Source organism: Scatophagus argus, chromosome 3 (assembly GCF_020382885.2).
Source record: "Scatophagus argus isolate fScaArg1 chromosome 3, fScaArg1.pri, whole genome shotgun sequence".
Taxonomy (NCBI): domain Eukaryota; kingdom Metazoa; phylum Chordata; class Actinopteri; family Scatophagidae; genus Scatophagus; species Scatophagus argus.
Window position 1 is genome coordinate 17,571,641 of NC_058495.1, and position 24,403 is coordinate 17,596,043.

Below are 24,403 nucleotides of genomic sequence, written 5' to 3' on the forward strand. Positions count from 1 at the left end.
AAATGTGATGTGTTAAGTCTCGGTGGGCGGTAAGAAGGGAAGCAACCCTGTCGAGTCTGAAGGGCTGCCTGTTTAGTGGAGGAGTTCATTTCAAGAAGCCTCATTCTGACAGGAAGCCTGGACTGCAGCAAAGGCTAGTGGGATGCCTCAGCTCTCTTTGGAATGGTTCATCTGGCCCTATATATTTTTTTTATCGTTTCAAAAGTTGTGTTGTGTATATTGTGTATACTCCTATTGCATTGAATGCCTGTTACATCCTGCTGATTGCATTTTTCTGGCTTGTGAATAGTCAGCCTCAGTTAAACTCCTAGTAAGTGTACATAGCAGGTTATTAATCAGTCACTGAGGTCAAAGAAATATGCCAGCTCATCCCCCATCTTCTTTTCTCCTTGAATCAGCTAAATCATCCATCACTTCAGTGGGGAGAACGCATCCGGTGACACAAACGACTGCCAGTGAATCACCTATTCATATCCTACTGATGAGTTAGTGACAGTCTGAATCGCTTCAGGAAAACAGGAATTCAGGCTGTCGTCATTAAGTGAGTGTCGGTCTGCCAGTGAATGACAGCATGCAGGTGAAAACATTAGTTGTCCTGATCTTTCCTCTCTGCAGGTGACACTGGATTTGTCCATGACAGGCAAGCACGATTTTTTTTGGTCATATTTATACGGTTTGACTTGAGATATGAAGTGGAAAATTAAATGAGAGCCTAGAGCAGGAGCAGTCCTATTTATTTAAATCACAGAAAGAGGAATCTACTGTTTTTCATGGAGAAGGAAATAAAATAATGAACCAGATCTGACAACTGTTTGCATGAATGTGGATATGAAACTATGATGTTTGATGTGCAGGATAGCATGAAGCTACTTTAGAGCACAAAAACATCCAGTATGTTAGGATAACTTAAAAAATTGTTGTACTGTATCAACATAACATGACTTCAGTTTTGTTATTTCTGTGCCTCAGTTTGTGATGAGTCTTATTTATTTTCAGCTTTAACAGTGAGGGTTTTTAACAATATATAGCAGTAAAACAAAGTGAATACATTGCCCTCTTTCTGTGTGAACACAGCTAGCTTGGTACCTTCAAACTATGTGGTCATGTTTCAGTAACCAGGCTTCATTTAGCTTACTTCAGTGCCACCTCTTTGCCCATTTTTGGATTGGGCGGAGTCCAGCATATACAAGCTGGCGACGGCCAGAGCCACCCACACTGAGCTTCATGTACGGCTCTTCAGAAATATGTGGCGTCATGGTGACTCCATCCACTATTTGTTATACAGTCCATGCGTGTGTCAAACAGGTGAGGACATGGGAAATTGTTAGTCAACACATTTGCAAATGACTGCATTCTGTCTTTAGTTATATTTTAGCATTCCAACTTTTCTCGATTGACAAATAGGTTGTACATGTCATCTGTGAATACTCTCTCCACAAATTTTGGAACTAACTTTGGTTTAGTTGTCATGAAGCAAGATAAGCTACCAGAAAGGACTACTTTAAAGCACAGTGCTGCAGATAAGATTGTTTAAGTGTGATTGAAAGGCATTGAGGTAGAATCCATATTTCTCTTCTGCATTACATAACTTCATTGTGTATTCTGTGACTAGGGGATCCAGTGGTGATAGGAGGATGAGGCCTTGTGAAGCTTTGGGATTTTCTTACTGTGTGCCTTGAAACAAGATCAGAAGCTTTGCAGCATTGAAAGTGGAAACCGTGACACGATGGTTTGCAGAAATTCTTGTGGCAACAGCATTCAACATCAACAAAGCAGCAGCACATTAACCCACTGATTGCAGACTTTTAAATATGATATGCACACAATCACAATAATGCTTCTCAGACTATGGTGTATGTTCATGTGATTTTCTGATATTCATTTTTTCTTGTTATTGAACTGCAGTGGTCACAGTATGTCTGCCAATACGATATAATAAAAGTTTTAATAGCCATAATCAAGTGAAGCTTATGACTTATGGGGCCAGAACAGTGACTGAGAGGATTTTGGCAGCAAAAATAAAATTTGGAATTGATAAAGGAAACACTGGCACTGAAACATTTTTATTTGAAGAAGTTGCACTGGCAATGTTATAAATTAAAGTTTTACTGAAAAATAAAATATGGACATTAATATGGACATTTTCATTGTAATTTAATAATAATAATAATTTTTGTCATTTGATATGTTTTCTAATTGCAATCTTCTGACTTTTTCTTCAAGTCAGTTTTTACGGCTCTTTTTTTTTTTTTGCTCTGTCCGTATTTTTCCAGTGTGGCTGGTTTTCAGTTTCAACTCTCTGTCAGCATTTTGGCTTGGAGAGGAGGGGGGGTTAAGGGAAGGGCAAAGACACTGTGATTTGCATAACTACATACTAATAAGGAACTTCAGTCATCTGTAAGGGAGGTTTGCTGGCTTGAAGTTAAACTTTTATCTGACTTCATGCTGGTGTGGTCCATTGGAACAAGCTCAATGTCAGCTATCACAGCTAACCTTCACTAATGTCAGCTAGTGAAGGTTAACCCTAACCTTATGTTCTCTGTGTGGGCAATGAGGACTCATCACAAAGGATGAGGAGTTCATATACCAAATAAAAATGGAATTGTGTTACTATTATTATATTATGTCTTGCTGAATATGTGACATGACTCAAAAGAAGAAGAATGGGTAACCATTTAACTTGAGCCTTGACCATCTATTTTTTAGCCTTAGCATTTGCCTTTTCTCCAGCCAATATCTCATATGTGGCATCACAGATGAAACTGTAATAACCATGGATCAAATCCTGTCCGAGGTCCAGTGACGCTTTAAGCTTCAAAATTCATCACCTATACAGTATAGTAATCAATATTTGACAGAAGCTCTGACACGTGTCAAGGGCAACAAGCATCAGTGTCTCGGTATCAAAGGGCCGTCCACTTACTGAAACTCCTTTTTGAATGAATGTATCTTCACATAACAACTCACGTGGACGGCTGGTTTCTGATGGAACAGTGATGAAATGCCAACAAGGGGCTGCATAGCGACGTGTGACATTACGCGCCTCACTGTGCCAGAGGCAAAGTGAATCGATTCGAAGGTTGTTGTGTTCATAGTTAACACCGATGGTTACACAAGCTACAGGAGTGCCTGCACATCTGTATGCTGCAGCGCAGTTCTCTTCTTCATACAGTCTGACTCTACTTCAGTGATTACTGAACAACAAAGCCCAATCAAAGCTACACAATTATTGCATTAGACAAATCCAGCAACTCCACAAATACAATGCAAATTTTCCTGATTACTTTGCACCATTTTACTCACATTTTGGCATTTTAAACATATCATTTCTAATCACAGTGTCGCTCTCAGCAAAACTTGAAACATCAATATTTCTGCCTGCTTCCCATTATGGAAATGTATTTTTCAGGTTCTTCCAGCATTAAGCTTTGTTACAGATGGTGATGGATGAATCGAGTTGTCTTCACTAATGGTAGCTACTGATCATTTCCTTGTGCCTCCCAGCAAAACAACTGAGTCAAATGATGTGATTATGTCAATTTCCAACATGAATAAATCTGTGCATGTATTGTTGAATGAACACCTGCACAGTAGCACACGCACAGTCTTGTTGTGGCTGAGCAGATGTTTGAGCCAGCGCTCCAAGACTGTCCAGATGTCTGTTTCATGCTCCTCTTTACTGGGAGGAAAAACACAAAGCAGACTGCAGGGCACGCATGGGCCATTTAGAGACTATTATTCTGAGCAAAAGTATATTGAGACCATTTCTACTTAACCTAGATTCCTCTCCAAGTCCTTCTGTCCCTGTTTCCTCACTTAAAGTGGTTTGCTGAAGCTGCTTATTCTTTGGTTTTATCTCCGTGAAAATGGGATGATAAATATAATTGGATTGCATTGTTTATTAAATTGTGGTGGTTCAAGAAAAAAGACTTTTTAACCCAGCAGAGAGTGAATTTAGCAACTATGTTTTGCTTTCCAGGTCAAATGGGCGCAACACCTCTTGTCTTGGGGGAGTTTAATAACCTTGAGGCTGTTTGACTAATTGCATGTCAGTTTGTTACACATCAGGTTTCTGCAGTGACTGTGAATATATGCAGCTTTGATTTTAGATATTTTAAGACTGTGACCTCCCTGTGTGCAGCTTTGGTCTCTGAGGCCTCAGTATCCATTACAAAATGTGACCAGCAGGCCACATTAAATCAATGCTATTGTGAAAAGGAAAAAAGGATACTTAGTTTTAGCCCAGACCTGTAATATAGCTGGTGACTAATGCATCGCCGCAAGCTAATATAAATAGCAAGTAAACAACTTTAATGAAAGTTTAAAATCACATGCGCTGCTGTCGTGCTGTTTTTGCGGCTCAGTAAATGCAGCACTCTCCTGTCAGTGTGAGTGGTCTTTCTTTATCTATGACTGTCACATGGGCTTTTACAGTAGGCCAGCCTGTTCTTGTCCTACTTTCCAGCACGCCTGTCCTCCCTCCTTGCTGTCTGTTAAATGTGACGTGCTGGCCTCACCTCTCACCGACCTCTCTGAGGTATCAGAGCCACTAGCTGTGGAGACAGGGTGGCTCGTTCTGCATCCATCCATCTTGTTTGCCTCTGTAAAATCCAATTCCCTCCTCTCGTGCAAGCCACCCCACCAACACTCATCCATCTTTTTGCTTCTCATGAATCTGGGCCGTCTAGTCAGGTGCTGCAAGCACATCATTTGTTTCAGTTAGGTTTTTATCCCCCCAGCCTACTTTTTTCTGTACTCTACTCTCTCTTTTCAAATGGGCAGACTGCTGGCCTGTAACTCACAAAGGGCCTCGGTGATGCTATGTTCAAGGCTAACAATATCACACTGGCAAGGAGGGAATGAGTTTCGACTTTTTGCCGTCAGCAGCTGCTCTAAACCAATAAACAGGATGTAAAATTGAGAATCACTGCCATAGCCAGGTTGTTGGTAGTACGATCGGCCACATTCGAGACAGCGGTAATAGCATCACTGGTAATGCTATGGGTCTCAACGGGCTGTAATTGAATGCATCTTATTCAGTTACACTTACATATATCTGTGTCTCCCACTGGGGTTCCATCCTGCAATAAAGACAGCAGCGGCTTTAATAACAGTAATGGCAGTTTAATGGCTGCTACCTGTTGGCATAATTGAAAATGTGAGGTGTCATATCGCATTTTTGTTGTCATGGCTCACTGATGTGATTCTATTCATACCTTGTTATATAGTTGAAAATAAAACAAAATTGTACTCTCTATGGTAATGCTTTTATTGCATAGTCCCCTTGCAACATGGCAAACATTGACATTACCAGCAAGACCCAATGCTCACACACAGTGGTTTGCTTGATGTGAACTCTTGTTAACCTGAGGCTCACTAACCATCACCCACATGGCCATTAAAAAAACCATGCTGAGAGGTCACATTGTTCCATGGAAGATTCACTGACATGAGTTTGTCTCGTGCCGTTGCTTGACTGGCAGCTGTAACCTGCTATAATGTAGTCACTGACTCGAGTTCAGAACAGGCCTACAGCCAACATTGTGGCTAGTGCCGTCATTACAATCAAAGTGTTCCTAGTAGCCTCAGCTGTGCTGTGCGTTTAATGCTAATTAGCGAATGAGACTTTACATATACTCAGCTATTTTCACTTAAGTGATAGGGCGGTTCCGTGGTCCAGTCAAAACACCCAGGCTAGTGTAGTGTGTTAGTGTGTGTATGTGCTGTTTGTAGGCTAAATGAATAGACCAGTAATAGACTAGTAATAATACTAAAGTCTAAATGCATCATATACTCGACTCCTACTATGCTATACATCGACCGATGTAGACACATTATTTCACTGTCACAACATGGAAAGAAAGGTGAAATGAAAGATCCTTTCGTTACCATCAGCTTCCACTCATACATGGAAGCGTCAGAGATGAGTTGTTATTGACACTTAAAAGCAGTCTGTCACTATTTCCATCCTTCCTTCCGTCCATCACAACTCCCTCAATCCATCTGTCAATGAAGTCTCAGACTCTGGTCATCTGTGTTTGTGTGTGTGAATGAATGTGTGTGCATGTGTGGTGATGGTGATTCAAAATAAGGCTTTATTTCACTTCCTTTCCTCCTTGACTTTGTAACTCTGTGCAATAGCCGTAGCCCCAGAGGGAGACAGAGGGGACAAGAGAGACAGGTGTTGTCTGCCTTGAGTGTCTGCCTCTTTGTCCCGTGCGTGCGTGCATGTGTGTGTGTGTCTGCGCACTCACATGCACGCGTGTGACGTTGTTAACAAAGGTATCCACGCACATATGCATATGTACAGTACGCTCAGTGTGTGCATGTGCACATACTGGCTGGAAGTAGTGCATCTTTCTCTTGAGCCAGGTCCTGCAGAGAAAGCGTGCTGTGTTCACAGTCGGTCCGCGTTTTACCAGCCGTCTCCATTTACACCGTCTGCCACTCGACCGTCCATGGCAGAAACATATATGGATTCTCTGGCTTATAACAAGTACAGCTGAGGGCGGTATGCTGCAAGATTTTTGTACTTGAATTCCATCTCATATAAAATTGAATTGGATATTGACCGATCGGTCTGTGAGTCATATGTAGTTTATCTTTTACTAAATAGTAGGTAGGTTGTTTGCACTTAGAATGAGCTTGAGTATAACACCGGGACTGGTGTTTCAAGACTAATTTATTTTAAGTGGTTTCTTAGGGCTAACTGATTGGTGTGTTTTTAATTCTCAGAAATAAAAGGAACCAACTTTCTTGTTAACAGCCAGTTTCCTCCAGAGATTTCTCAAGAACCTGGCTGTTGAGAGAGAAGTTGATAAGACACAAAGTGTTTAGCCTCATTAAGACAAGTTTAAATTGTGCCAAACTGTATCTGACTGAAAAAGAGAAAGCCACACAAACTATTTGCCAATCACTTAATATCAGTTGTAACCAAAATACTTTTCAAAGGGCTAATCTAGCCATGACATAGGGGAGTACAATCGAGATAAACATATTTATAAATTTAGGAATTGTGCCGTTCTTTATTTCTAAAATGTGATTAGTGCAGGTTGGTCTGGTTTATGCGCTCTGGTTTACAGTTGTTTAAATACAATGGTTGAATAAAAACAGGGTCAATGGAGAAATATATGATGGGCAAACTTGAAATAAGGTGAAAGAAATAATATTTAATGAAATCCTGTTTCCTATAGGAAACTGCGAGTGATTAACTTCTGAAAGAAACGAAAGAGAAAATAACTGTTGTTTTTCAGATTTTGTCAGTTTAGAAAAACCTGAGGAACAAGAGTGTATAGAGAGTGTAGGAATAGGAGTTCCTACACTACATAGGCAAAAGTATTGGGACACCTGACCATTGACATTGCATTCTGAATACACAGACAGCTTTGCAGCTATAACACCTTCCACTTTTCTGGGAAGGCTTTTCACAAGTTTTTGTGTTTCTGTGGGAATGTTTGCCCATTCATGCAGTAGAGCATTTGTGAGGTCAAGCACTGATGCTGGACCAAAAGGTCTGGTTCACAATCTGTTCCAGTTCATCCCGAAAGTGTTGGATGGGGTTGAGGTTAGAACTCTGTGTGGGCCAGTCAAGTTCTTCCACACCAAACCCATCCAGCCATGTCTTCATGGACTTTGCTTTGTGCACTGGGGCACAGTTATGCTGGAATAGAAAAGGGCCTTCACCAAACTGCTGCCACAAAGTCCGAAGCATAACATTGTCCAAAATGTCTTGATATACTGAAGCATTAAGATTTCCCTCCACTGTAAATAAGAGGCCTAGCCCAATCCCTGAATAACAATCCATGCTGTATTTGTAGAAGTTGTTTGTGTGGGGTTTATCCAAGGTGCAGTAAGGTGGAAGAAGAGATAGACCAGTTGATCTTTGTCGAGCACTGCCACTGCATCCCTTTAGGCTTAATGGTTTATTTAGAACTTTTGAAACCAAAGTGCAAACTCATTAAAGTTCTAAAGATGGGCTCAGGCAGAAACTTGGCATCCACTGAAAGAGTTTTATTTTGAACTTATTCTTGTGTGTGACTTTTTAGCCCTAAGGATGGGCTGAGCTGGCTGTTTTTGCCAGCACTTTCTCTCTCTGTACTCCATCCCCTCGCTGAGATCATGGACGAAGTTCGAGAATGAGTGTGAAAACACACACTTCAAACACTTTAGGTTTCACGTTCTGCTGCAGAGTAGAGCAGATCTGTACTCTAATTGAAGTGTAGTAGGACGTGGAATCATACATATGTATCTCTGTTCAGGTTAGAGAACTCTTTAATTTTGCCCATGGAAAATTTAGAGAGGGACATTTAACGGTTGCTTTTGATCAGTTACATGTCGGGCTATGGGTTCATTTGCATACACACACATACTCCGCTAAATGGCTTTTGCCATCAGTCTGAGGTAAAATAAATAAATAAATAAATAAAACTGAAGCATACAATTCAAAGCTCAGTGTGGGGACATTTCCTCCGGAAAGGCAATGAATTCAAATGAAATCTGTGCGATGCTCCTCTTCAGTAGTAGTGCTCGCTCTATGCTGTACGACATTAAGAACAAGCACCCGACTGCCAAGATCACATCACCGAGAAAGTGCGATGTGTCCTGGTCCAGGGCCAAACAGGATTTAAATCTTTGAAAAACCACAATTCATGCTCCCAAGATCTATCACACTTGTTGTTGCAGAGCAAGAGAGAGTGTTTTTTAAAATTTTGGAATATAGCTCATCAATGAGATTTACTGTCTCAGTGTCATCCAGACTGTATTCTTCAAACAATATCCTGGATGATTAAGAGCATAAAAGAGACAATTCCACTTAACAATTCTGAATCTTTCCTCTGAAAGACACAAAAAACTTTGCAGGACCTCAGCAGCAAATTCTCATGACATCTTGTGACAATCTGTTGATTGAAATGATTCCTCTTTGTGAAATGACAAAAGTTACGGGTAGCAAACTGATACTACCAAAACTTATACAGTAGTATTCACAAGGAGTATTTTTACATTATGAAACATTAATAAATGAATATAATTTTGGCACATGTTTTGTTGTCATATATACACCTCTCTCTCTCTCTCTCTCTCTCTCTCTCTCTCTCCCTCTCTCTCTCATACACACACAGTCGCAACTTAGTAACCACATTTATCCAGTAGTTAAATGCGCTGCCAGATACTGAGTCATTAGTGTAATTATAACTTGCAGAGATTTTTGGAACAAGCGTGTGATCCTTTCCAAAAGCGTTGTCACACTGTTTCACTTGTGGGATTCATTTCCAGTCACACTCAAGTTGCCTCCCATCTGCTCACTGAATGCTGCAAATTGTACAAGCAGGAGAAGTTCTCATCCTCATCTTCGTGAAATGGCCCAACAGATTTTCAGAGAGCTCTCATGTCTTTTGGCATTCGCACCAGCTTTTTCCTCTCCACTCAATATAGTTCCTACAACATTTATGTGAACTGTGTGCACAATTTACATACTGCTTAGAATAATCAATGTTTGCTTGGTAATGGACCTGGGCATAGTGACCTTCTGGTCCTGCAGTAATGTTATTTCATGGCTGAGCAGTGATGACAAGTGATTGTTTGATTTAAAACCAATTACTTCCACAACTTTGGCTTTCATCCCTGCATTTTTTAAATTAGTCCAGAAAAGAAGGGTGAGACATAACACGGTATTATTGTAATACCACCTTGCATTGTATTGTTATGTGGACCAAATGCTTAATCTAAATTGTTACCTCACAACACAATTACATGCAGGAGGAAAGTAGTAATCACTTTAACTTCTTCAGTACCAAAGTATCTGGCCAAAAGCTAACTTAGAAAACTTTAGTCAGATAAATAAATGCACTTTTTTTTTAATTACTTAAACTCCTGTGAGGTTAAGATAATGAGCAGCCATCAGCTTATTAAAGCTAAGGAACAAAGGCTCATGGGGACAGCATGTATTGTTAAAACAACAAAGTATTTCTTTATATATTCAGTTGTAACTCTTTAACCAGTAGCTGCATGTTGTGTTTTCAGTAAAACACAGAAAACACTAAGATCTATAGTCCCAGTTTTCAAAAACTAAGTGACTGAGTGGAACTCAGATCAACCTCAGACTGTTGCACTGACAAACACCTGACCAGATGTGTTTAATGAGAGAAGTGAAACACTAATCTGCATTTAACCTGTACACCAGGTCTCAACCCTCCATCCCCTGCGCACATCACACACTTGTAACTCAAGGTCAGGTTCTTCTGGACCCAGTAGTCAGTCTTGAGTCTATATTCCTCAGGGGGTGTGGCTAACTTATTACAGAGGCCTACAATCAGTAGACCTGCTTTGAAAGAAATGACAGGAATCAAAAAACAAAGAGTCTACAGCTGTGCTATTGTGTTTGTGAAGCTTTGGCCCAGTGGTGCCATAAGTCAAAGTGCTGGGCCCTTTCTGATTTGATGATGACACTACATGAAATAGTAGCAGTATAGTAGTAGTATAGTATCCAATAGTCCAGAAACTTTATTTAAAACCACAATGTTTATGGATGTTCTGGTTCTGAATGGTCGGACCAAGAAACACCACATTTTGTATTTCTTGAACCACTGAAGCTGCTGCAGTATCATGTTATTAAAGCCAACAAGGGGATTAGCTTAACATTTTCAAGCCATCACACTGTCTCTTGGTTTCATTTTAGGTTCATACTGAATCTCTATTAGCCAGCTGATTTCCTTTTCATATTAACATTTGCCTTAATGGTTGCTCTTTTTAGCATGCTAAATGTTAACACCAGCATCCCAACACGCCAACAATGATCGTGTGAACATGGGTATCTCGGCAGGTATAATGCTGACTGTGTTCATCATCTTAGTATGCTAACATTTGCTATAGGACCAAATGCTAAGTGCAGGTGAGGCTGGCGTGAGCATCATTAGGTTTGCAAGCATTTAGTCATAAATCAGATTGCAGAGCATGTCCTGTTTTGATTATAACACATACATCAAAACTTAAAGTTTCGCCTGATCACAGTTTGATGATAATTGATGCAATCGTTGTCAAGAAATTTTATTTCTAATCACAAATGTCAACCTCAAGATCACACCAGGGGATCTCCAAAGTTGAGTTTCATCAACGTTCATTTGTTCAAATATATTTTGCAGCGAGGTATGCCAAATAAATATATTCCCTGCTGCAAGACATCTGCTGTGGTAAAAAGTAATCCTCAATCATCGGTGCACTCAATTTAGCTCCAGAATCTGAACCATCTAATCTAATGTAATTGTTTCTCAATTGAGGCCAATTTCCATCAGAGAGAGAGATTTTCCACAGCCAGTGAACAGACATTTATAATGCATTCCCTAAATGAAGAACCCAAGCAGCAGATCCCTCTGGTCTGATGCTTCAATCTGTTTCCCAATCTCATTTCTAATTTATCTTACTCTGCCCCAACAAACTTGGTGCAGTGAAGTGCAGTTTGACATCAGTCCTTCGAATCTGCAGTGAGCGATGAAGTGAGAGAAGAGTGGGTTTGGCATGAATCTCATTCCCTATTCAATCCCCAAAACTCTGTAAAGTGCCCTTCGTTTGTCTTGGATTCAAGTTCATCTGTGGTTTATGAATGAGCTTAAAATGTGTGTGTTTCTCCTCTCCCGGGAAGTGTAAGGAATTCTAATGGATTCCCGGTGTAGCTTTGGCTGTACATGGAGAAAGTGAATGTTTACAGTCACTGAGGGGTCCAACGTTAACTTTAAAATCACTTTTGTTGTCTGTGTACAGTGTGAGTCATATTGATGATGGTTAGCAGGAGGTGGCTGTGTTCTTGTTCTTGTCATTCCTCCTCTTGAAGCTAACCTTCAACACTGTTAAGAGGTGTGTGTTTGTCTGTGTGTAATGTTTTTGGCATTTATTGCTAAAGGTCACAGCACATTTGAGTTTTGTGTTTGTAAACTCTGTCCAGGACATCAAGGCTAACCATAGTGGTGAAACTGATTTTACAGATTTTACAATAGTTTTGGATGTTTTGGCGCTCAGTCGTCAGGCCGATGAACATTACATTTTGTATTTCCTGGACCGCTAAAGCTACTGTGGAGCCTCCTGCAGTATCAGTATCATGTTATTAAAGTCAACCAGGGGAACAGCTTAGCATTTTCAGGCTTTTGCTTTAATGGCTGCTCTTTTTAACATGCAATCCACAAACCACCTGGAATAGCCAGTTGGATTTCAGATGATGACAAGAGGCACCACTAGCGTGTTATTAGCCATAGAAAAGGTACCATCTGTGGTTTAAAAATAAATTTTGAGAAAAGCACCTGGTACCAAAAGTGAGTCGAGTCAGGTCAAGCATGCCATGCAGGAAAACAAGACTTATGCCTTTTCCCTGTTTAAACACAACATATAGACAAAAGTATTCAGACACACCTCTATAAGGTTTTGTTTTTCAGGGGTTGACTTGGCCCCTTACTTGCAGTGAAGGGAAATCTTAATGCTTCAGCATACCAAGACATTTTGGACAATGTTATGCTTCAGACTTTGTGGCAGCAGTTTGGTGAAGGCCTTTTTCTATTCCAGCATGACTGTGCCCCAGTGCACAAAGCAAAGTCCATGAAGACACGGTTGGATGAGTTTGGTGTGGAAGAACTTGACTGGCCCACACAGAGTCCTGACCTCAACCCCATCCGACACTTTTGGAATGAGCTGGAACGGAAATTGTGAGCCAGACCTTTTGGTCCAGCATCAGTGTCTGAACTCACAAATGCTTTACTGCATGAATGGGCAAATATTCCAACAGAAACACTCCAAAATCTTGTGAAAACCTTTACAGAATTGTGGAAGGTGTTATAGCTGCAAAGCTGTCTGTGTATTTAGAATGCAATGTCATTAAAGTCCCTGTTGTTGTAATGGTCAGGTGTCCCAATACTTTTTTCCCTATAGTGTACCTTTAGCTGTTTTACTGTATATAGTGTATTTCAGTTATATGAGTTTGTTGATCCTCATCCCTAAAAGGTTTGAGAGGAGGTTCACAGGTCATCCACTGGTCACAGGTTTGATATTCAACTCCTCTTGTCTACATGTTGAAGGGTCCTTGAGCAAGATACTGCTTATGAAAAAGTGATATGTAAGTGCAGTACAATTACCATACTATGAATAATGCTTGTTTAAATATTAGAGGAAGTGATATTCATTTTATTGAAGTTGGGCATTCAGAGTTTGAGACAATCCCAGGTCCCTACTGTGTTTGTTCAAGATGAACTGAGGAAGATGTGTGTACCTACCTGTACCTCATGGATATTGGATATTTGTCTGTATATCATGCACATTTAAAAAACAGGGACAGGTTCCTATGTGGATACTGATGTGTTCTTTTGAATACTGGTTGTTTATGTGCCATCCACTCTCTTGAATATCTTTGTATGCCATCAAAACCTATCAAGAGATGAATGCCCAAAATATCAAAGAGAAGATCCAACAGTTTTCATGCTGTGAGTTGGATACATGTGAGGGAATAAAACAACGGCATGAAACACTGAACACAGCAGCATTTGAATATTAACATCAAGGTTATACCTTTCTACACACTGTATGTTTGAGTGCTTGTGGGACTGACAAAGGCGTCTACTTTCAGAATTGATGAGGAAAAGAGGAATCTACAATGCAAAATAAGATAGCCGAGATGCAGTTTGCTACATGACCTTAAGAGACTCGTTCTCCCACGGATTCTAGATGACACCTGTAAAAGTACACGTCTTTGTGGCTGGTGCTGAGAAGCTTGAAATCCTTCTCTGAGAGTGGAAATGATAAAAAGAAAATAGAGACAGTGCTTTAAGTGTGTTTGAGAGGGTTGTAGTATATACCTAATACAGAAATCAGGAAATAAGTATAATCAACTTAAGCATACATACACTTTCACACACACACGTGTGTACTGTAGATGTTCAAATGCACACCAGTGCAAAATACACAATTTTGTGTCCGAGTGCTGATCAAACTCTTCAGCGTGGACTCTGTAGTGTTTTCTGACAGGACACATGGTAAGTGTACAACCTCTGCAAAGGGGAAAAGAGCCAACATTTTCATAGCTCCTGTAACACTGCAACTGTTATAAAAGCGAATGGAATATGGATGAGTGGGAGACTGGCGTGATTGAAATGTGCTAAAGCGAATTGCTGTCTTTGTACTACCCTCCAAGGTGTGGGAGAGGAGGAGGAGAAGAGAGAGAAAGTAGGGCAGAGAGGAGTGAAGTTGACAACAAGGTGGAGCTGCTGGCTGATACTTTGCTGGCCTGAGCCTGAACACAAGTAACCCTCAAGCGCTGGTTCTCAATCAGATTATTTTAACCCAATTCGCAATGCTGCATGACAAAGCCTTATCCTCAGCTCTGCGTGAGTGTGTGCGTGTGTTTGTGTGTCTGTCTGTCTTTCTCTGAGTTGGTGTAGCAAAATATGCTCAGGTTTTCTTGTCGGTTAACAAGCAAAGCATGACACGGTTGTACGGGTTCGTAACACACATAAACACTGACACAGTTTTGCTCGTATCTCTTTCAGGAAACGTCCTCCTACTCAGACCGAGGCCGCTGAGAAATGGGCTGCCAATGTAAGTCCTTTGTCTGACCTCAGCACTCAGCTGGTAATGTTGCTTTTAAAATAATTGAATTGACTGAAAGGTGTAATTGAGTACGCAAACACTCATGCATGCACAGGGCTGTAGCCTTGGACCCCTAACCTTTAACTGCCCCCACTAACCATCAGAGACAGGATTCACTGCTGACTTCATTTATTAGGAGTTAATTGTTATTCCCTCCAAATACACTGATGGGACATCAAAGGATGACTCAGTGCAGGACAAGCGAGTGAAATTCAAATTTCAAACACAACCCTTTCTCCAGTAGGCTATTAAACTGCAGAGTTGCCACCTCTTGTTTTAATTTGTCATCCCAAGCACAAGGAAGGCTTAAGGCACTGCCAGGAAGGGATGAGGATGTGAGACTTTTCAACGGGTTTTAGAAGCTGGTGTAGTAGCCTTCAAGCAGTTCTTGAGACAGTATAAGCCATTCGTTGCTGCCTTGAATTTCCTTCGGGATCAATAAAGTATCTATCTATCTATCTATCTATCTATCTATCTATCTATCTATCTATCTATCTATCTACAGTAAAGATAAGAAGCTGCAGCTTTCAGAGAATCAGTGTGGATAAAATTGTGGGATGTTAGGAACAACCAGTGTTTTATAATGCATTTCTTTAAAGTAAATTTGTGTTTATGTTAAACTCTAGCCCAGAGAACAAATTCGGTGCAAAAACATTCATTATTTTCAATTTAAATTTATACGTTCGATATGGTGTGTGAGTGTGATCTACATCAGTATAATCAAACATCAATACAAGTCCAATATTCACAGTCCCTCGGGTTAAGTCTCCACCACCTCCTTTGGGAAATACACCATTTTGTATCAGCTTTATCTGTCTGCTGTTTTGCAACCGTGGATTTAGAGGGTGGCTGTTGTCACCATGGCCTGGACTTATTGGGATGGATTAACATACCCATGCTTTCATACCTGTCAATCAAACCCTGCTGAAGACCAAACAACTGAACCGAGACAACCTGCAAAGGGTAAATCTCGGTTTATTTCCGAGCAAGCACAGGATTTTTCAGATTTGATTTATTTGATTTTAGCGTGATTTCAAATTATTTTTCTATTTATATCTGCTGTGGAAAAGATCTTATAAGTATGTATGTATGAACCATGTATAAGTTAGATTCGGTAGAACTTGCTTTTAGGATGGTAAGGTTTATACTGAACAGTAGCAGTAATCTGTAGCTTAGGACATCTATGAGTGTAAGCTTCCTGCAGAATAAGAAAAAAATGTCGGATCCACTGAATATTATTTAATCTATTCCACCACCAACTGAATTCCAAATAATGTAGATTTATGTGATGTAGAGCATAAAATAGCCCCTTATTTTCTTGTTAGATGCATTTTTATGATTTGTGATTATGATCATGATATCTGTGTAACCCCAAAATGACCAGTGGTCAAGAGCTCTTTTCAGCAACTGAAAATGAAATTAATGAAAGTTTGAGACTGAACCAAAACAGTTAAGTTGCAGGCTGTAAAACCGAAATAATGACCTGAATGCTAAAATCTTATTTAAAACTGAGGATTGCAGAAGTGGGTGATGATGATATGTGTTTTCATCGTTATGAGCAGCCAGTTTGTAATGCAAAATTATAGATTTGTGGAGCTTTAAAGCCTTCGCTTTGAACAAATTTTGGAAAATCTGCAAGTGTATAAAAAATATTTCAGCTTGTTTCAACTGTAAATGTACTTGCCTCGGGTATTTTGTAATTAATTGAATTAATTTTTTCTTTATTCTAATGCACTAATCTGACTTTTTCAAAGTGTTTTTTGTAAAGGGAAGAGGTGGCAATATGCTTATAAAAATGGCAGACTAAAAAAACTAAAGATTTATAATACTGGATCATACGCAGAAATGAGTTGAGAATTTTAGATTACAATGACAATGTTTGTCATGGAAGGAATGAATGGTATGTTTGTTAGAGTCTGAGAACTGCCAAATGTTAGCGAGCGCCACAAAGGATCTACCCAATATCCAAATCCATCTAACACCCGTCCACATATCCGTGTCAAGCCACCGTCCTTTGTTCCTTCACACACAACTTTCTAGCTTTGTAGCTTCTCCCAAATATTTACATCCACACTTCCTATTTCACATGCACACACATGCACCCTGAGACATGCATTCAAATACAAATGTAGCTCCTGACATTCACATTCTCAGGCCCATGTACGCCTCAGCAGACCCACACACGTGCACTCCTATCTGCAGAAACAGGGATCCTGCCAGATGTGTTGCTGCTGCAAGGAGATAACAGGAAGCTCCAATCATAGGACTCCTCTCCATCCTTCCCATAAGGCCCCTGATGGGAGTCTCCCAGGGATAGAGGATGAGAGGGTGTAGCTGACATCACACTCACAATAGGCCATGCTAGAGGTGTTAGAATTGGATCTGGAGGTTGCATTTGACACCAGCTTTTGTACAGTAACTGCGCACAAAAGGTGCGCTGTCGCTTGATAACAAATTAACCACACAACCTCCTTTGTGGTGGATTAATTTGTGCTTTCCTTTTTAGGTCAAAGTGAGACATGCAGCATTTGCCAGGGGATAATCAGATCAATGATAGCTTTGCAGAGGAAAGACAGGAGGGATACAGCCACAATATTGAAACACCATGATCAAAGCTCAGCTCGCTCTGTGAATGAGAATGTAGGGAGGAGAGCGGAGCTGCAAAGGACAACTGTGATTGATGCATTACTCTCTCCCAGCTGTCACAGAGGCAAGGAGACTGTGGCAATTTCCCTGAATCAGAGTGTAAAACTTCTTTTGTCTCTTCACTCCTTGTCTCCTCTCTTGTAAAGCACTTGCATTATAAAGTGCTCATCCTGTACTATTAAAAAGCCTCTTATGTGCACGGACAGCAAGGAGCAGGCTTGGAAACACTTTCCACTCTGACTATGACTGCGTAAAAGTCCTCTTATTGTCCCCACACATAACCTGGATATCACATCCGAGGAACACAGAATTATTTCATGTCATTTTCTGCTGCTTTTAATTTGATGCACACAAACAGATTTAAATGTGGCATGATTCAACCAGCTACCTTTCTACCCGTCTGCCTACCTTTTGTTCTGCATGATGCCTGCAAACCAAAGTCGAGTCGCTGGTTGTCCCCAGAGATGAGATGTGCTGTTACCTCTGAAATCTCTGTATTTTTAGATGAGTCACAGCAGAGAAAACATTTGTTAAATGGTTACTTTCTAATATACCGGGATGAACTCGCTCGTAAAGCGCACACAAGCCAATCACACGGCGATGTAAGAAATTAATTAATGTCACTCCATGTTACTGTGTCAAGGTCAATGTGCTCTCTGACTCAGAAATCCTATCAGCAAAGATCCACATTACCTGCCTCAGTGCAGTTTAACGCAGTAATGAGCCTCAGTGGTGAGATTCAAACCGCAGTGGGAAGGAAACCTCATGGGAGCCAGTTGATTATGATGTAGTAAAACAGCCTCCACTTTATAAAATTGGTTCAAATCAAAATTCTGTTGTGTTGAGTAAAATCTCAGCCGTGGGACATTTTATCTTCCCAAACAGAAACAAGAGGACTTGTGTTTAGGCTCTTTTGAGAGTATGCAAAGAAAATTAATGGAGATTAGTGAAGATGGTCACAATATTTGATCTCGCGTTATGACCACGTAAATTTACAGTCAGTGGTTCTACACATCAGATTAAGCTATCTTAAATGTTCTGCTTTATTTGAAAGGGGCATTCACACATATCAAAGCATTCCCAGGGCAGTGAGGTTATGTTAAAGCTTAAATGTCAAATGATTGTCTGAACATAGAAACTAAGGAGAAGATTGTGATAGATTTGAAATTTGTTCCATGACGCTGAATAAAATAACAACAGTCAAAGTTTTTTGTTTTTTTTTTTTTTAATGGTGTCTGGGTTGGTGTCAAAGGCTGCACGACTGTAACAAGTGGACGGTGCATGAGGGTGAATTCTGGCCATGCTGGCAGCGTGGCTCTAAAGATGGCAAAGTTCACCTGAAATAACTGTGGGAATATTGCATGGATTGTCATGACATTTTGTGTAGAAATTCATCCCCTCTCAAATACCATGGATTTTTACCACAGTACGAGCAAAACTAATGACAGTCCCATCAGCCTCAGTTGGACTTTTGTGGCACATGAAAGCCACACGGAGTCTAATGCAGCCGTGTGGCTTTGCACAACAGCTGTACAGTCTGCCGGCCGTAGCTCACGTCTCCTAAATGTCAGCTCTCTGTCTATACGTACATAGCATCTCTGCCCGTCCTCCAGGCTTTGTGACTGTTGTCATGGCAACGACTCATCCCCGTCCTATTGCCAGGCTGATGGGTTGACAGACGGCCATTACAGTATTATTGTGACCTGATGTGGGGATTTTGAGGCAGGAATGCAGGGTTGACCCACTTGGCATCTAAAGGGGACCGCTGTCCACTTCCTACCCGTCACGTCTCCACAGGAAGTGACTTTTCACCTTTTCCTTTTCACAGCAGGGAGTCTCATTGCACCGCTGCTTCCCCTGTGGGAGTGAAGGCTGTGTGGACACGTTAGACTGAACAGTGGCTATTGTGTGTCAGGCCGAATGCCTTTCGAAGTGGGTGCGGTTTAAGGCTTATCCTGGTGGGATTTATAGCTGTGCTGCGGTTGTGGGTGACTGCTCACAGCTCGCAGACATGTAATGCTGCAGCTCACAGACACAGCAGCACAGGATCTCACTCGCTGAATTTTAGGAATAAGATTTTAGAGCTTTCATTAATGCTTTGGGGTCTTATAAAAGTTAACTCATAAAAAACTTCAAACCTCCTGTTGCCACTTAATTATGTCGTGCACCCTGACCTCAATTCTAGATGTGCAGAAACATGAAAGAGTGACTTTGTGCTGACTTGAACTTCAAGCATTAATGCTCATTGATGTATACGTTGTTTACCATAGCATACTATTAGAGATAGACTGCTTTGACTCGAAGTGAAAGTTTGATATCAAAGAAAAGCTGAGACTTATAGTTTTAGCCTTTGAAGTGGATACTTATATTGTGTGTGGGAGATGTTGTGCGTATGTGTGTGTGAATGGTGTCTTTTCAATCCTCTTAATATATGTGCATTCATAAAAATCTGCTTGTGTGTGTGTGTGCGTGCATGCACATGTCTGTTTGCATTAGTCCTTCTGATTTGCCCTGAATCTAGAGATAGAGGCCGCAGCTGTCACCCAAAACCCTCTCCTCCCTCTGTGCTTCCCAGTGAAAGACGCCCATCTCTGTGCTATTCCTAAATATAAAAATGCACTTTCAGATAAAGTAGCACGAGGTCACGTCTGGCCGCCATGTATTCGCCATCAAACTGGCTTCAGATTGGTTGTATTATGAGGTTTGTGTTGGATCTTTTCAAATGTGGTGCAAGAAGCTTGGTCACTACTCCTGCTTCGTGCAGATTTAATACTTAAAAGATTTCTTTCAATTTAAATAAAGAAAATACAGTACTAACATGCAAGTAAGAACATAGGAGAACTTATTGGTTGCTCAAATCAGTCCTGTTCGTACTATTCATTCCTTGAACAGTTTCAGTGTAAAAGATGACATTCACGTATTCACATTTTGTGCAAATTGGCATCTTCTGAAGTTACAGTCTTTTTAGAATAAAATTCTCTGTGGTAATGTCTCTCCTGCCGCTCAGCAAGGAAACCCTGGGAATTTCATACTCATGAGACAGTAACTTTGAAAGATACCTGCTTGATTTGATTATCTCAGACTGCTGAAGCCTCATATTAACTTCCTCTGACCTTTAAAATGTATTCGTGCTGGACTTTGTCCGCTGTCTCTCTCCTGCTGGAGTCAAACTATAAAGGGGTCATTTATCAAAATGGGCATGCAGGCATGTAAGTATTCAATCAGACTCAATCAGGTATAACAGCCATGGCTGATTGATAAGAAGGGAAGTTGTTCAATAGAGTTATACTTTCTAGTCCATTTAATGAATTGTTTTGCTTGGGGATTTCTTAAAAGAACCACAGAGGGACATCGACAAGGTCGAAGGGAGGGAGTGGATGATTTATGTTGGAACATGGCCATGATAACTGCTGCTGCACAGATTAGAGGTGAAGGTCAAAAGACTAAGCTACATTTTATATCATAATATGGCTTTAGGATTACATGTTTTCACTATCCTTTGTTTTTATTTTCAAATCCACAGCAGCTCCAGTTTATACGGATGAATTGTTTCAGACTGATGAGTAGCTGTAGTTAAACGAGTAGTGTGTTTACAGACCTGAACCAAATAAAAATGTAATGTTTTATTGACTGTCGTTCTCCCCTTTTGGGAAACTTAGAGCTCGTCAACAGTGTCAGAATAGCAACTACAAAACTGTGTCAAAAATTCAACACGTCTCTGCCCGCTGCTAAGACTTTATGATAATCAGGACTACAAATTCATGAATAATCTGTGCGAAGAAGAACTGCTCTCTTATATGTAAAATGCTCAAAACACTCCAGAGATCTCCAGATGGAGTTTTTTGGGCACAAGGCTTTCCTCATCCTGAAAAACAAAAACATCACACACACACACACACACCCTTTTAATCAACAGATTTAACACGAAGAAGTGGTTTTGAGGACATGGAAAGTTCCATCGGCCATCATAAGCAGTGAGGTGGTGCCGCCGTCTCTCACTGACTTGCTTTCTGGCTTACAGTCTTCAGAGATGGGCTAAAACGAGTGGGTCATCTATCACAACAGAGGGGAGAGTGGTAAATTTATAGCTGTGAAAATAGGCCAGAGCACAGCACTGATGGAACAGATAGAGTGTAATTAGGACAAGGTTAGCCAGCTTCACACACACACACACACACATATGCACACACGTTACACACCATTTATTATTAATTACGCGACACACATACATACAAGTGAGTGTTTGCATCTTCACTCACAAACACTCAGAGGCATTCGGTGACTGACAAATTATTCAATTACTTCTCGCTCGAACAAGGCCTCCCAACTTAAAACGCAGCTAAGCAAATTCAAATTTTTCAAGCGCTCGTATTTATCATCTTGCACACGCATATGCCTCACATATTCTCACTCATTTACACCCTCACACCTATTCTGGGATAAACACATACAAGAAACATATCTCCTCGTGCTCCAGCATCCGATCCCTTCAGCTGAAAGCTCGGCTTCCTGTACGAACAACAGAACTCTCATGACACTCTCCTCTCTCGTTTTTCCTTCTCCACACTATGTTTGTCCCCACTTACTGATTTCTGTCACTCATTTTCCTCCGCTCCTCTTTATATTTCTTCTCCCCAGTGCACAGTTTACAACACATTTCCTCATTTTCACACCTTCTTCATTCCCTTTAGATTGCTTTCATTTTCGCTGCCGTCAAAACCCACGCCTCCCTCCCCGCAGCTTTTCCCTCACTTCCTTCTGTGCCTTCTCCTCACCAGCAATCTGTAAGCATTCGCCTCCCTTGTTACATGCAACACACACTGCCTTTAGATACATCACACACACACACACACACAAACACACACAGAGAGCTGCCCCCTGTCTTCCAGGGCAGTGCTGTAAGCCTATGGAGCAGATGGGCTCACTGGCTGAATGACTGAGCTGTGCTCTGACAAACTGCCTCTCTGTACAGTGCTGCTCAGATGAGGGGATGATGTCCTTTGCACAGTCTCTCATCTTAATCTGGCCGCCCGCAGACTTGCCAATCCAGAATCTGGCAACCGATCGAAAAACCTGGCAACTCGAGGGGTACGCAGCACAACACAGACAACCCAGAGACGTTTTTCTACAGAGCCTATCAATCACTTTGGACGTTTCCAAGATGGCAAAGCTTAGGTGTGTGAATGAAAATATTGGGAATGAAAATTCTCCCTCTGTCTTAGAGTGAGGCCGTCCGTTTGTCTTATTTCATGCCAGGAAATATGTGAATTTAGTAAATATTGTTGGAATTAAAACTGATGGAATCTTTATTTAGTGCTTTCTCATAGGCAAATATTTACAGACAGACACACACACAACCAGCCAGTTCATTCACTATTGCACATATAAGAGTCTTTAAATTCAAGCATAGACTCAGAGTTCCTCGGGTTCAGATCTGAAGGCAGCTTTGAGTTAAGCACTTAACTCAAAGCTGCCATTTCTTCAGTGTGTCCACTTTATGTCACTACTACTCTTATACTCAACATTTCAGAGAGAAATATTGTACTTCTTTGAAAGCAGTAATAACTAACACTGTTGGATTATAACTTCACAGTTAAAAAAAAATATATATGATAAGCTCATACGAGTTGTTCCATCAAAGAGGTATTCACCTTAACTTCTCAGATGGTTTCATTTTAACTCTTCAAGGACCAGACAACTCAAATGTACATTATTTCACAACAAAAGCTCAGAGAGTCCAAAAATGAAAACTATGTGAAGCAATTTTTTTTGTCTTTTATCCATTTTCTCAGGATCTCTCAGACTCCTCTTAGCAGGAACGACTGGACTCAAATTCCTAAAGATACATATAAAGTATTTAAAAACAGTTTCCATCGCAACCAGCTGCCACGTTAAAATGCTGCAAATACACTGATGCCACTACACCAGTTATAGGCACCATTTTTCCGTATACTTTTACTTAAGGAAGATTTTAAACTTACATTATTGGAAGTTATATTAGTGTATGCATTAAACAAAAATTCAGGCTGAAATATACTTTCACTCCTTCATTTATGTGCATCACCTCAAAAGATATTGAATGCTTCAGAGGCAATATGGTTTCAGTTATGGGAGCTTTCACTTTAATCATTTTTAAAATATTACATGACTCACATCTCCAGTGCTTTCTCTCAGATTCTGTGACTGATAAATAATTCTGTAAATTCTGACTTGAACAAGTAATAACCTCCCTACATGCGGTGTGGAAACATCAGAGAGAGAGAGAGATGGAAGTCGGTCGCTTGTACTGAGCGTGATCGCCCTCCTCTGGTTAATAACGTGAACTGCTAGTGGCTCTAAGGTTGTGATTGGTTGATACCCCTTTCACACTGGACAAAAAACCCACGAACACCTACTAACATCTGGCTTTTTTTGTCGGTGGGAAAGTGGGAGTACATTCGGAGAGAATGAGTAAGGTCATGAATTGGACTCAGTGCCAAACACCTCTTTTCCCACTTGCGGAGCAGATGGTAGCTTCCCAGTGCACAAGGCAGGGGGATGCTGCCACCAGACGCTCCAAGCGGGGTGTAGAAACACACACAAACACAGAGACATCAATGTTCTTGTGTGCACTGTACACACAGACTGAGATTCACACACACACACACAAACACACTCGTCCATTCAGAACCGAGCTGACGAATGCAGAAGCTTGACCTGAATTCTTTTATTTCTCTTTTTCTGTAGGTCAAAACCTCTGTTGACCTCCGTTACTATACTTTGCAGTGATACTGTAGCAGGCTGCGCTCAATGAAAACCGTATTACCTGCGGCGTCTTCCAGTCATTTTGTGTCATCCTGATGACACACACACGCAGATGTCTGCCTGCCCAGTGCACACACTGAACCCTGACACTTTTACATCATTTGACAGAGCCACCAGTGGCTCGAGAGCTGTTCGAATGTGATGGTGTTACAACAGAGCGCTGCATGAACTTGCTTCTGTGACACATTTTAAAATTTGGGGTTTTTCAGTTTAGCTAAAAATTAAAATAAGAACATGTACCATATGAATCATTTGAGTAATGTTTTATTAAGACGTATGTATCTTAAAATACAAGCATCTTCATCAGCTCTTAATTTGTGCTGTTTTAATGACC

At 40.7% G+C, this 24,403-nt stretch overlaps 1 protein-coding gene across 4 annotated transcripts in view; it reads left to right on the forward strand.

The window, feature by feature from the left end:
• dlgap4b (discs, large (Drosophila) homolog-associated protein 4b) overlaps positions 1–24,403 on the forward strand; it is a 98,020-nt gene that overhangs the window by 47,131 nt on the left and 26,486 nt on the right. For all 4 annotated transcript variants that reach the window (XM_046384322.1, XM_046384319.1, XM_046384321.1 and 1 more), the window contains exon 3: positions 14,520–14,568. The gene's annotated coding sequence lies outside the window, so the exon portion shown is untranslated. The remainder of the gene's footprint in view (positions 1–14,519; positions 14,569–24,403) is intronic.